This window comes from Oncorhynchus masou, chromosome 1, assembly GCF_036934945.1.
Source record: "Oncorhynchus masou masou isolate Uvic2021 chromosome 1, UVic_Omas_1.1, whole genome shotgun sequence".
NCBI lineage: Eukaryota > Metazoa > Chordata > Actinopteri > Salmoniformes > Salmonidae > Oncorhynchus > Oncorhynchus masou.
Window position 1 is genome coordinate 11,793,273 of NC_088212.1, and position 14,453 is coordinate 11,807,725.

The window sequence follows — 14,453 nt, forward strand, 5'->3', positions numbered from 1 at the left end:
ATCTGTAATGCTTCAGTGATACACACTGAACAGAGACACACAATCTGTCATGCTTCAGTGATACACACTGAACAGAGACACACAATCTGTCATGCTTCAGTGATACACACTGAACAGAGACACACAATCTGTAATGCTTCAGTGATACACACTGAACAGAGACACACAATCTGTAATGCTTCAGTGATACACACTGAACAGAGACACACAATCTGTAATGCTTCAGTGATACACACTGAACAGAGACACACAATCTGTAATGCTTCAGTGATACACACTGAACAGAGACACACAATCTGTAATGCTTCAGTGATACACACTGAACAGATACACACAATATGTAATGCTTCAGTGATACACACTGAACAGAGACACACAATCTGTAATGCTTCAGTGATACACACTGAACAGAGACACACAATATGTAATGCTTCAGTGATACACACTGGACAGAGACACACAATCTGTAATGCTTCAGTGATACACACTGAACAGAGACACACAATATGTAATGCTTCAGTGATACACACCGAACAGAGACACATAATCTCTAATGCTTCAGTGATACACACTGAACAGAGACCCTCAATTTATGGACATCATGAGACAGCTGGGTGGATCATGCTATATGGAAATGCTGAAGTCTCTCATAAAAAATGGAGTATGCTGTGGGTGGGAGAAAAACCTATGAATACTTTATACAAACAAGCATAAATATGTATCCATGTTAACTCTTAACTAGCGATAATATTTTGGCATCATGGAGCAGCTAATGGAGCGAGCGAACACTATAATTTGTGTAATTCCAGTGAGCAGAAATGACAGTTGCTGTAAAGCAAAAACACAACGATAGAAATTAGGGTGGATCGCGGTGGGAGCACTTAAACTTAAACACACACACACACATATATTGTGTGTTTACAGGTGAGCGAGTAGCGCATCCTGAGTGTTGTATGTAGAGTGATGTCAAAACCCTCTCCCTCTCTTGCTCTCTCACACACACACACACACACACACACACACACACACACACACACACACACACACACACACACACACACACACACACACACACACACACACACACACACACACACACACACACACACAATCATAATAATAATAACAATAATATATCAAATAAAATCAAACTTTGTTTGTCACAAATACAACAGGTTGACCTTACCATGAAATGCTTACTTACAAGCCCGTAACCAACAATGCAGTTCAAGAAAGAGTTAAGAAAATATTTACCAAATAAACTAAAGTAAAAAATAAAATAACAAGAACGTGGCTATATACAGAGGATACCGGTAACAAGTCAATGTAGGTAGGGGAAAAGTGACTATGGATAATAAACAGTGAGTACTAACAATAACAAGTTAGTACATGTAGGTAGGGGAAGAGTGACTATGCATAGATAATAAACAGTGAGTAGCAGTAACAATAACAAGTCAATGTGCGGGGTACTGGTTGAGTAGATAATAAACATGAGTAGGTAACAATAACAAGGGGGGGGTACTGGTTAAGTGACTATGCATAGATAATAAACAGCGAGCAGTAACAATAACAAGTCAATCAAAAATTGTCCAGGTGGCCATTTGATTAGCTGTTCAGCAGTCTTATGTCTTGGGGGTAGAAGCTGTTAAGGAGCCTTTTGGACTGAGATTTGGCGCTCCGGTACCGCTTGGAGAGCAAAGAGAGCAGACTATGACTTGGGTGACTGGAGTCTTTGACCATTTCTTGGGCCTTCCTCATTATCATCATCATCATGACAATATTAATAATTATTATAATTTGTCCTGTTACGCATAAAAATGTGTTTCTTCATATCCCAACTTCCCCTGACACACCCGTAGAGAGTGGGGTCAGGGCCAGGGTCACCCTTATCCGGCGCCCCTGGAGCAATGGGGTTACTGCCTTGCTCAAGGGAACAGGGACAGATGTTTCACCTTGTTGGCTCTGGGATTCAAACCGGTGACCTTTCAGTTATGCTCTAACCTTGTTTGTTCTGCGTTTAAAGACATTTCTTATTCCCCGCTCTCTTCTTCTGTCTGTCTGTCTGTCTGTCTGTCTGTCTGTCTGTCTGTCTGTCTGTCTGTCTGCCTGCCTGCCTGCCTGCCTGTCTGCCTGTCTGCCTGTCTGCCTGCCTGTCTGTCTGCCTGCCTGTCTGTCTGTCTGCCTGCCTGTCTGCCTGCTTGCCTGCCTGCCTGCCTGCCTGTCTGTCTGTCTGTCTGTCTGTCTGTCTGCCTGCCTGCCTGTCTGTCTGTCTCTCTGCCTGCCTGCCTGCCTGCCTGCCTGCCTGTCTGTCTGTCTGTCTGTCTGTCTGTCTGTCTGTCTGTCTGTCTGCCTGCCTGCCTGCCTGCCTGTCTGTCTGTCTGTCTGTCTGTCTGTCTCTCTCTCTCTCTCTGTCTCTCTCTCTGTCTCTCTCTCTCTCTCTCTCTCTCTCTCTCTCTCTCTCTCTCTGTCTCTCTCTCCAACTGTCTCTCTCTCTCTCTCTATCTATCTGTCTCTCTCTCAATTCAATTCAATTCAAGGGCCTTTATTGGCATTGCCAAAGCAAGTAAGGTAGATAATATATAAAGTGAAATAAACAATACAAATTAAAAGTAGACATCACACATACAGAAGTTTCAAAACAATAAAGACATTACAAATGTCATATTATATATATACAGTGTTTTCTCTCTCTCTCTGTCTCTCTCTCTGTCTCTCTCTGTCAATTCAATTCAATTCAATTCAAGGGCTTTATTGGCATGGGAAACATGTGTTAACATTGCCAAAGCAAGTGAGGTAGATAATATATAAAGTGAATATATAAAGTGAAATAAACAATAAAAATGAACAGTAAACATTACACATACAGAAGTTTCAAAACAATAAAGACATTACAAATGTCATATTATATACACACACACTCTGTCGCTCTCTCTCTCTCAAGCTGCTTTATTGGCATGAAAAACATTGTGTCTATATTGCCAAAGCAACAATGTATACAATATACATTGTAATAAAGAATAATAATAATAGTAATAACAAAATTCAATGGTAGGAAAATAATAACTATAAAAGGCTAAACATGGAAAATGAAATCATAACTAACGTATAACTAACTAATTGTCATCCTCACCATTACATCAGTACTACAACTACCATCATCATTACTACTACTGCTACCACCATCATTTAAACTGCTATCATTACCATCACCCCCACCCCTACTATCCGTACCACATGTACCACTACCATTTGGAATAGTAATCAACAACAACAACAATAATAATAATAATACAAATAATAATAATAGTGACAACAATAATAGTAATAACAATCATACTAATAATAATTTATTTACTATTTACTATGCAGATGTTATTATTTAGTGTCCCTTAGGCTATGGCAAACAAACACATATTTGGCTGCAAGAGGAGACATTGCTCCTTTGCCTATGATCATTTTTTGTTTTTCCTCTGGGTTTATAACTTGAAATTAGGAATAAATGTAGTAATTTCTGTGAATAATGAATCTCTTGCTGAGGAATATTTATCACAGTAAAGGAGAAAGTGCATCTCTGTTTCTACCTCCCCTGTCGTGCAGTGACCACATACACACTCCTCTTTGGGTAGCCATGTCTTTGTATATATATCTCTCTCTGCTCTGCACTCCCAAGCAGATCCCTAGCTTCTCTGTACATGTCTCAGTTCCCTTCTTCCTCTCCTCCTTCCACACATCTCCATCACTCTCCCATCTACAAGGACAAGTCTTACTCTCCTCCTTCCACACATCTCCATCACTCTCCCATCTACAAGGACAAGTCTTCCTCTCCGCCGGCAGCACCCCATGTTTCTCCTGCTCAATGTATTTAATTCAACCTAATTGTCTAGGTGACTAAAGTGGGGGTGTCATAAAACACTTCAGTCATAAACAAAAGCAACAGCTGGAGAGTATGACAGCGGAGCGTTAATAGTGTTTTAATCTCCTACAAAGACTCAATAAAACTTCATAATTACACTGCAGACAAGTCCCATAAAACAACCTGTCAATTGGACTGAGGCAGTGAGATAAGGCAAACAGAGAGGGGGAGGTTTTTCACTCTCCTCCTGTCGCTCTATCTGTTCTCTCCCTCTGTCTCCCTCTCCAATCCCTCTCTCTTTCTCTGTCACCCCCTATCTGTCTCCCTCTCCAATCCCTCTCTCTTTCTCTGTCTCCCTCTCCAATCCCTCTCTCTTTCTCTGTCTCCCTCTCCAATGCCTCTCTCTTTCTCTGTCTCCCTCTCCAATCCCTCTCTCTTTCTCTGTCTCCCTCTCCAATCCCTCTCTCTTTCTCTGTCACCCCCTCTCTGTCTCCCTCTCCAATCCCTCTCTATTTCTCTGTCACCCCCTCTCTGTCTCCCTCTTCAATCCCTCTCTCTTTCTCTGTCTCCCTCTCCAATCCCTCTCTCTTTCTCTGTCACCCCCTCTCTGTCTCCCTCTCCAATCCCTCTCTCTTTCTCTGTCACCCCCTCTCTGTCTCTTTCTCTGTCACCCCCTCTCTGTCTCCCTCTCCAATCCCTCTCTATTTCTCTGTCACCCCCTCTCTGTCTCGCTCTCCAATCCCTCTCTATTTCTCTGTCACCCCCTCTCTGTCTCCCTCTCCAATCCCTCTCTATTTCTCTGTCACCCCCTCTCTGTCTCGCTCTCCAATCCCTCTCTCTTTCTCTGTCACCCCCTATCTGTCTCGCTCTCCAATCCCTCTCTCTTTCTCTTACTACCACTTGTCAATCATGGTCTCCCTCCCTCCATCCCTCCCTCTTTCTTTCTCTCTCTTCCTCGCTCCACTCTGTCCACTGGTCACTCAGCCGGGTAGTAACCATGACAACCAAGTGGGTGTCATCGGTGAGGGCCATGATGACACTGGAAGCCCATCTCTGTGCCAGACATGATAGGAACTATTTACAGCCCTGGCCCAGACTCACTGACTGGTCATTTATTTCTGAACTCTACTCCTGCCCTGCTCCCTAGTCTCTCTCTCTCTCTCTCTCTCTCTCTCTCTCTCTCTCTCTCTCTCTCTCTCTCTCTCTCTCTCTTTCTCTCTCCCTTTCTCTCTCTCTCCCTTTCTCTCTCTCTCTCTCTCTCTCTCCCTTTCTCTCTATCTTCCCCTATCTCTCTCTCCCATCCCCCCCTCTCTCTCTCTCTCTCCCTTTCTCTCTCTCTCTCCCTTTCTCTGTCTCTCTCCCTTTCTCTGTCTCTCTCCAGCTCTCACTCTCTCCTCTCTCTCTCTCTCTCTCTCTCTCTCTCTCTGCTCTCTAACTCTCTCCCGCTCTATCTCCCCCTCTCTCTCTCCCATCCCCCTCTCTATATCTCTCTCCCACTCATCGCCCTCTCTCTCCCACCACCCATCTCTCTTTATCTCCCCCGCAATCTCTCTCTGATGACTTGCAAGTTTACTGCCTGCTATGTTTTCATGATGATCCTGCTGACTTCCAGCACAGTATTTGTGTGAAGTGGTATGTGAAACATGCTCGCCACACAGAGCACAGATGGGGCTATGCTTCACTGAAGAGACTGAGTGTGCGTGTGTGTGCATGTGTGTGTGTGCATGTGTGTGTGTGTGCGTGTGTGTGTGTTCATGAGTACATGCCAGCCCACCTCAGGCTCTCTGTGTTCATTCACGCCCATTAGTACTCTCCCCAGCTTGTCCAAGGGCAGATGTTTCTGCCTAATTAGAGAAAGGCCAGAATTCCGAGGGAAGATGTGCTCCTCTGGGGATTGGCTGCTGTAACCAACACGTCAGTTCAAGGTTGTTAACACTCAACTGATGACGAAAATAGAGCGGCCAACAAGAAATCTGGACCAAAAGCAAGCCGCTCTCTATGGCACCACCCAACAAGGCCTGGGACATTAAACTTTGCCTCGCTGCATTAGTCCACGGCCAAGGAGAAGGCTATTGATTTTGGCAGTGTGTTCGGACACAGAGATGCTCCTACTGATGGTCCGGCTTGCTGGTTTGGAGCCGTGTGCAGGGTCTCGAACAACACAGGGGGGATTCTTTCAACTAGAAAACTTTCTGCCAGAAAGAATGTGAGCAGAAAGTAAGCTGATTCATTACCTACAGTGGCAAGAACAAGGTATGTGAACCCTTTGGAATGACCAGGATTTCTGCATAAATTGGTCATCGAATTTGATCCGATCTTCATCTAAGTCACAACAATAGACAAACACAGTCTGCTTTAACTAAATAACATAAAAATTATACTTTTTCACGTCTTTATTGAACACACCGTGTAAAGATTCAAAGTGTAGGGTGGAAATAGTATGCGAACCTGTTGGATTTAAAATAACTGGTTGACCATCCTTTCTTTGGCAGCAATAAACTCAACCAAACGTAATTGCGAATCAGACCTGCACAACGGTCAGGAGGAATTTTGGACCATTCATCTTTGCAAAACTGTTTCAGTTCAGCAATATTCTTAGGATGTCTGGTGTGAACTGCTCTCGAGGTCAAGCCACAGCATTTTAAATCAGGTTGAGGTCAGGACTCCGACTGGTCCTCTCCAGAAGGCCTATTTTCTTCTGTTGAAGCCATTCTGTTGTTGATGTATTTCTGTGTTTTGGGTCGTTGTCGTGGTGCATCACCCAACTTCTGTTGAGATTCAATTGGCGGACAGATAGCCTTACATTCTCCTGCAAAATGTCTTGACAAAATTCAAGTTTTACGTAGATGATAGCAAGCTGTCCAGGCCTTGAGGCAGCAAGCAGCCCCAAACCACCCTCCACCATACTTTAAGGTTGGGATGAGGTTGTGATATTGGTGTGCTGAGCCTTTTTTTCTCCACACATAGTGTTGTGTTTTTCTTCCAAACAACACAACTTTAGTTTAATCTGCCCACAGAATATTTTGCCAGAAGCACTGTGGAACATCCAGGTGCTCTTTTGCGAACTTAAGATGTGCAGCAATGTTTTTCTTGGACAGCAATGGCTTCTTCAGTGATGTCTTCCCATGAACACCATTCTTGTTTAGTGGTTTACATATCGTAGACTCGTCAACAGAGATGTTAGCATGTTCCAGAGATTTCTGTAAGTCTTTAGCTGACACATTCTGACACATTCTGCACTGTGCTCTTGCAGTCATCTTTGCAGTACAGCTACTCCTAAGGAGAGTAGCAACAGTGCTGAACTTTCTTCATTTATAGACAATGTATCTTACCGCGGACTGATGAACATCAAGGCTTTTAGATATACTTTTGTAACCCTTTCCAGCTTTATGCAAGTCAACTATTTTTAATCTTAGGTCTTCTGAGATCTCTTTTGTTCAAGGCATGGTTCACATCAGGCAATGCTTCTTGTGAAAAGCACACTCAAATATTGTGAGTGTTTTTTATAGGTCAGGGCAGCTCTAACCAACATCTCCAATCTCATCTCATTGATTGGATGCCAGGTTAGCAAACCCCTGACTCCAATTAGGTTTTGGAAAAGTAATTAGCCTAGGGGTTCACATTTCCTACCTACACTGTGAATGTTTAAAGGATGTATTCAATATAGAAAAGAAAAATACAATCATTTATGTGTTATTAGTTTAAGCACACTGTGTTTGTCTATTGTTGTGACTAAGATGAAGATCAGATCAAATTTTATGACTAATTTATACAGAAATCCAGGTAATTCCAAAGGGTTCACATACTTTTTCTTGCCACGGTAAGCAAGGATAAACTCAGCCTAAGGTTAAAAGGCTTGAAGCAGGGCTCTCATTAAGACACCAGTGAGGTTTGCCTTGCCTTGCTCTGCGCTAGGAAAGCAGAGGGCTTAAGTGAGTGAGTGAGTCCTGCACGGTAATTCTTTTGATTTGACTGACAGCTAGCGAGGTAACTGGCGTTGTGTCTCATAGATCAAAGCATCTGTGATTAGACTGTGAGAGATAGAGCTCCTCATCCACCATCAGTATCAGACTTAAATCAGACACATGGTGCTGTGTCTGTTCCAGAACCCTGGGAAACAGGATATATCTGTTCCAGAACCATGGGAACCTGGATATATGTGTTCCAGAACCCTGGGAAACTGGATATATCTGTTCCAGAACCATGGCAACCTGGATATATCTGTTCCAGAACCCTGGGAACCTGGAAATTTCTGTTCCAGAACCCTGGGAACCTGGACTCTCCATTGAGAAACGATAAGTTCTCCGCCCCAATAAAGAATTTCCCATGGCACCTTGAGATGTTGGGGAAGATGAGCGACAGTGATCTGTTAAGGCCATACCCCTATCGTGTATGAAGGGGGGTTATCAGCGAAATTGGTCCTCCATGGAAAATTAGCTGTGTACTTCCAATTTCACGCCCGACTTCAAATAAAATCATGCCAAAAGCGATGGAGCTCGCAAAAAAAGGAACGAGAACAAAAACAAGCTAATCTATTGTCTATTATTTTTAGATTCATCAGATCAATGTTATTTGCATGAGAGGAGAATCATTCAGCCATTAGTCGTGCTGTATGAGGCTACTGGTAATGACACAACACAGAGTGATCTGAATGGAGGGGGGACAACGCACCTGAGACTAGCTGCTTTTGCATAGCTCTGATTATTGTTACTATCTCACATGTTCAACCTGCATATCTGCTCTCTGGCAGTGAGAGCAGGAACAACATGAAGTGCCAGTAGTCATCTAGCAGACTGGTGATGGAGACCATGATCACAATTACACCACACCCATGGAGATTGCAGGAAAACAGGGCTAGGCTAAGTTTAGCTAGACCACTCACCCAGTGGAGACAGAAGGCCTTGGCATACACCTTTATTGTCCCAATTGGGAGATGTGTAGTGCAGTCAAGGTAAACAACAATAAGCATCATAGCCACTATAAAACAGCTGATAGAGTTCCTAGAGTTCCTTCAGGAAGTATCATCTGGCATTACTCATCTCATATGTATATACTGTTTTCTATACTATTCTACGGTATCTCATTCACTTAATAATGTTTACATATCTTGCATTACTCCAGATGGGGTTAGCCTAGTGGTTAGAGTGTTGGACTAGTAACCGAAAGGTTGTAAGTTTGAATCCCTGAGCTGACAAGGTACAAATCTGTTGTTCTGCCCCTGAACAGGCAGTTAACCCACTGTTACTAGGCCGTCATTGAAAATAAGAATTTCCTCTTAACTGATTTGCCTAGTAAAATAAAGGTAAAATAAAATTTAAAAAATATGTATATACTGTATTATATACGATTCTACTCTATCTTAGTCCATTCCACTCTGACATCAATCATTTTTGAAAGAAAAGCACATTATTTGTCCATTAAAATAACATCAAATTGATCAGAAATACAGTGTAGACATTGTTAATGTTGTAAATGACTATTATAGCTGGAAACAGCTGATTTTTTATGGAATATCTACATAGGCGTACAGAGGCCCATTATCAGCAACCATCACTCCTGTGTCCAATGGCACGTTGTGTTAGCTAATCCACGTTTATAATTTTAAAAGGCTAATTGATCATTAGAAAACCCTTTTGCAATTATGTTAGCACAGCTGAAAACTGTTGTTATGATTAAAATAGCAAGAAAACTGTCCTTCTTTAGACTAGTTGAGTATCTGAAGCATCAACATTTGTGGGTTCGATTACAGGCTCAAAATGGCCAGAAACAAAGAACTTTCTTCTGAAACTCGTCAGTCTATTCTTGTTCTGAGAAATGAAGGCTATTACATGCAAGAAATTGCCAAGAAACCGAAGATCTGGTACAATGCTGTGTACTTCTCCCTTCACAGAATAGCGCATACTGGCTCTAACCAGAATAGAAAGAGGAGTGGGAGGCCCTGGGGGCACAACTGAGCAAGAAGACAAGTACAGTCGAGTGTCTAGTTTGAGAAATAGATGCCTCACAAGTTCTCAACTGGCAGCTTCATAAAATTGTACCTGCAAAACACCAGTCTCAACGTCAACACTGAAGAGGTGATTCTGGGATGCTGGCCGTCTCGGCAGAGATCCTCTGTCCAGTGTGTTATTTTGCCCATCTTAATCTTTTATTTTTATTGGCCAGTCTGAAATATGTCTTTTTCTTTGCAACTCTGCCTCGAGTTGCAGCCTGAATTTAAAATGTATTAAATTGAGCTTTTGTGTCGCTGGCCGACACACAATACCCCATAATGCCAAAGTGGCATTATGTTTTTTACATTTTTACAAATTGATAACAAATGACAAGCTGAAATGTCTTCAGTCAATTAGTATAAATCTGCTTAACAAGTCACATAATAAATTGCATGGACTAGCTCATCTCTGTACCCCACAAACAATTATGTGTAAGGTCCCTCGGTCGAGCAGTCAATTTCAAACACAGATTCACCTGTTGGTAGATGGGTAAAAATAAAAAAAACAGACATTGAATATCCCTTTGAGCATGGCAGCCTGGTTCAGTCTGCTTTCCACCAGACACTAGGAGAGTTAAAGACATTGAATATCCCTTTGAGCATGGCAACCTGGTTCAGTCTGCTTTCCACCAGACACTAGGAGAGTTAAAGACATTGAATATCCCTTTGAGCATGGCAACCTGGTTCAGTCTGCTTTCCACCAGACACTAGGAGAGTTAAAGACATTGAATATCCCTTTGAGCATGGCAACCTGGTTCAGTCTGCTTTCCACCAGACATTAGGAGAGTTAAAGACATTGAATATCCCTTTGAGCATGGCAAGTCTGCTTTCCACTAGGAGAGTTAAAGACCTGGTTACGTCTGCTTTCCACCAGACACTAGGAGAGTTAAAGACATTGAATATCCCTTTGAGCATGGCAACCTGGTTCAGTCTGCTTTCCACCAGACACTAGGAGAGTTAAAGACATTGAATATCCCTTTGAGCATGGCAACCTGGTTCAGTCTGCTTTCCACCAGACACTAGGAGAGTTAAAGACATTGAATATCCCTTTGAGCATGGCAACCTGGTTACGTCTGCTTTCCACCAGACACTAGGAGAGTTAAAGACATTGAATATCCCTTTGAGCATGGCAACCTGGTTCAGTCTGCTTTCCACCAGACACTAGGAGAGTTAAAGACAATGAATGTTCCTGAGTGGCAGAGTTACAGTTCTGACTTAAATCTACTTGAAAATATATGGAAAGACCTGAAAATGCTTGTCTAGCAATGATCAATAACCAATTTGACAGAGCATGAAGAATTTGGAAAATAATAATAAGCAAATGTTGCACAATTCAGTTTCATTAAACTAGCAAAAATGTCTAAAAACATGTTTTGACTTTGTCATGATGGGGTATTGTGTGTAGTAGGATGAGACAAACATTCAGGCTGTAACACAACGATGTGGAATAATGTGGAATAAGTCAAGAGGCAGCGTACACACACATAAATAGAACGGGTTGGTTAGTCCTACATCACAACATGAAAATATTGGCTTGGATTTGACTAGTTTCTTCTCCGGCATGGCTCCTTTATGACATCATAAACATCATATTATACACAGCATCTTATCTAAATGTTTTGAGGGGGGCATGGCTACTTTATGACATCATAAACATCATATTATACACAACATCTTATGTAAATGTTTTGAGGGGGGCATGGCTACTTTATGACATCATAAACATCATATTATACACAACATCTTATCTAAATGCTTTGAGGGGGGGCATGGCTATTTTATGACATCATAAACATCATATTATACACAGCATCTTATATAAATGTGTTGAGGGGGGCATGGCTACTTTATGACATCATAAACATCATATTATACAAAGCATCTTATCTAAATGTTTTGAGGTAGGGCATGGCTATTTTGTGACATCATAAACATCATATTATACACAGCATCTTATCTAAATGTTTTGAGGGGGGGCATGGCTATTTTATGACATCATAAACATCATATTATACACAGCATCTTATCTAAATGTGTTGAGGGGGGGCATGGCTCCTTTATGACATCATAAACATCATATTATACACAGCATCTTATCTAAATGTTTTGAGGGGGCATGGCTCCTTTATGACATCATAAACATCATATTATACACAACATCTTATGTAAATGTGTTGAGGGGGGCATGGCTCCTTTATGACATCATAAACATCATATTATACACAGCATCTTATCTAAATGTTTTGAGGGGGCATGGCTACTTTATGACATCATAAACATCATATTATACACAGCATCTTATCTAAATGTTTTGAGGGGGGCATGGCTCCTTTATGACATCATAAACATCATATTATACACAGCATCTTATCTAAATGTGTTGAGGGGGGGCATGGCTCCTTTATGACATCATAAACATCATATTATACACAACATCTTATGTAAATGTGTTGAGGGGGGGCATGGCTACTTTATGACATCATAAACATCATATTATACACAGCATCTTATCTAAATGTTTTGAGGGGGGCATGGCTACTTTATGACATCATAAACATCATATTATACACAGCATCTTATGTAAATGTTTTGAGGGGGGGCATGGCTATTTTATGACATCATAAACATCATATTATACACAGCATCTTATCTAAATGTTTTGAGGGGGGACATGGCTCCTTTATGACATCATAAACATCATATTATACACAACATCGTATGTAAATGTTTTGAGGGGGGCATGGCTACTTTATGACATCATAAACATCATATTATACACAACATCTTATTTAAATGTTTTGAGGGGGGGCATGGCTACTTTATGACATCATAAACATAATATTATACACACCATCTTATGTAAATGTTTTGAGGGGGGGCATGGCTACTTTATGACATCATAAACATCATATTATACACGGCATCTTATCTAAATGTGTTGAGGGGGGGCATGGCTCCTTTATGACATCATAAACATCATATTATACACAACATCTTATGTAAATGTTTTGAAGGGGCCATGGCTACTTTATGACATCATAAACATCATATTATACACAACATCTTATCTAAATGTTTTGAGGGGGCATGGCTACTTTATGACATCATAAACATCATATTATACACAACATCTTATGTAAATGTTTTGAGAGGGGGCATGGCTCCTTTATGACATCATAAACATCATATTATACACAACATCTTATGTAAATGTTTTGAGGGGGGCATGGCTATTTTATGACATCATAAACATCATATTATACACAGCATCTTATCTAAATGTTTTGAGGGGGGGCATGGCTACTTTATGACATCATAAACATCATATTATACACAGCATCTTATCTAAATGTTTTGAGGGGGGCATGGCTACTTTATGACATCATAAACATCATACTATACACAGCATCTTATCTAAATGTTTTGAGGGGGGGCATGGCTATTTTATGACATCATAAACATCATATTATACACATCATCTTATCTAAATGTTTTGAGGGGGGGCATGGCTACTTTATGACATCATAAACATCATATTATACACAACATCGTATGTAAATGTTTTGAGGGGGGCATGGCTACTTTATGACATCATAAACATCATATTATACACAACATCTTATTTAAATGTTTTGAGGGGGGGCATGGCTACTTTATGACATCATAAACATCATATTATACACACCATCTTATGTAAATGTTTTGAGGGGGGCATGGCTATTTTATGACATCATAAACATCATATTATACACAGCATCTTATCTAAATGTTTTGAGGGGGGCATGGCTACTTTATGACATCATAAACATCATATTATACACAGCATCTTATCTAAATGTTTTGAGGGGGGCATGGCTCCTTTATGACATCATAAACATCATATTATACACAGCATCTTATCTAAATGTTTTGAGGGGGGCATGGCTATTTTATGACATCATAAACATCATATTATACACAGCATCTTATCTAAATGTTTTGAGGGGGCATGGCTACTTTATGACATCATAAACATCATATTATACACAGCATCTTATCTAAATGTTTTGAGGGGGGCATGGCTACTTTATGACATCATAAACATCATATTATACACAGCATCTTATCTAAATGTTTTGAGGGGGGGCATGGCTACTTTATGACATCATAAACATCATATTATACACATCATCTTATCTAAATGTTTTGAGGGGGGGCATGGCTACTTTATGACATCATAAACATCATATTATACACAGCATCTTATCTAAATATTTTGAGGGGGGGCATGGCTACTTTATGACATCAAACATCATATTATACACAACATCTTATCTAAATGTTTTGAGGGGGGCATGGCTACTTTATGACATCATAAACATCATATTATACACAGCATCTTATCTAAATGTTTTGAGGGGGGGCATGGCTACTTTATGACATCATAAACATCATATTATACACAACATCTTATCTAAATGTTTGAGGGGGGGGGGCATGGCTATTTTATGACATCATAAAAATCATATTATACACAGCAACTTATGTAAATGTTTTGAGGGGGGCATGGCTACTTTATGACATCATAAACAGCATGTTATACACAACATCTTATCTAAATGTTTTTCGTTG

The 14,453-nt window shown here is 40.8% G+C and overlaps 1 protein-coding gene across 2 annotated transcripts in view; it reads right to left on the minus strand.

Moving 5' to 3' along the window:
* The window catches only part of LOC135515654 (glutamate receptor ionotropic, delta-2), a 667,356-nt gene that overhangs the window by 249,015 nt on the left and 403,888 nt on the right, over window positions 1-14,453 (minus strand). The gene's annotated exons all lie outside the window — the stretch shown is intronic.